General features: G+C 46.1%; 1 non-coding gene across 1 annotated transcript; it reads right to left on the bottom strand.

Moving 5' to 3' along the window:
- Positions 1-960: 960 nt before the first annotated feature.
- LOC127483872 (U6 spliceosomal RNA) lies at positions 961-1,067 on the bottom strand. Its single transcript, XR_007910666.2, has one exon. It is a non-coding gene; the product is annotated as a U6 spliceosomal RNA (small nuclear RNA).
- Positions 1,068-1,091: the final 24 nt, after the last annotated feature.

Genomic DNA, 1,091 nt, shown 5'->3' with positions numbered 1-1,091 from the left:
CTCCTGTGATTATCCCCAGGCAGCTCCCCAATATACCTGGGGTGTCAGGGTGACCCATGAAGAGATCTTGTGTGTGGTTATTAGTCACACGTCTAGTTGGTCTGTTCCCAAATTAGGCTTCGTGGCTTAAGCTGAATTTCCAGGTTTATGTCATCCAGTAAAACATTCAGAGAAGAACCAGTCAGGAAATTCCCAGCATGAGTTTTTTCGCTCTATGAATAGAGTTGTTATCAGCAAATGACCCTTTGGGTGCAAGTCATTCACTGGAACCTGGCTATGCTTCTTGCACTTAGATCAGTGCCTCCACAGAGATCTTCTAGAGACAAGAAACAAGGAGTGGGCTGGCGCTGTGGCACAATGGGTTAAAGCCCTGGCCTGCGGTGCCAGCATCAAATATGGGCACCGGTTCGAGTCCTGGCTGCTCCTCTTCCGATCCAGCTCTCTGCTGTGGCTGGGAAAGCAGTGGAAGATGGCCCAAGTCCTTGGGCCCCCGCACCCATGTGGGAGATCTGGAAGAAGCTCCTGGCTCCTGGCTTTGAATCAGTGCAGCTCTGGCCATTGCGGCCATCTGGGGAGTGAACCAGCGGATGGAAGACCTCTCTCTCTGTCTCTACCTCTCTCTGTAACTCTTTCAAATAAAATTAAAAAAAAAAATCTTAAAAAAAAAAAACAAGAAGAAAGAGTGGCAGAGCATCGTCCTCCTATTTTAGGGGAAATCTGGTCAGCTATCGCACTAGCAAGAATAATAAATCTTCTCTTGTTCCATTTCTGTTCTTCATATTTGACTTTTGACTTTTGCTCAGGATAGTGATATATGGTATGATTCTCTATTGATGCTGGACACTGGTAGCTGCAGCTCCTGGTGAGCCCCACCGAAACAACTGACACTCTGGAGAGTGCTGCGTTGCTAAGCTAGGATGTTCAGTAGGCAGATGTAGTCAATACATTTTTTTTTTTTTTTTTTTTATGGAACGCTTCACGAATTTGCGTGTCATCCTTGCGCAGGGGCCATGCTAATCTTCTCTGTATCGTTCCAATTTTAGTATATGTGCTGCCGAAGCAAGCACGTCAATACATTTTCAACTTACAGG

This window comes from Oryctolagus cuniculus, chromosome 12 (assembly GCF_964237555.1).
Source record: "Oryctolagus cuniculus chromosome 12, mOryCun1.1, whole genome shotgun sequence".
Taxonomy (NCBI): domain Eukaryota; kingdom Metazoa; phylum Chordata; class Mammalia; order Lagomorpha; family Leporidae; genus Oryctolagus; species Oryctolagus cuniculus.
The sequence above is the reverse complement of the archived record's forward strand: the minus strand, read 5'-3'. Positions and strand labels throughout refer to the sequence as shown.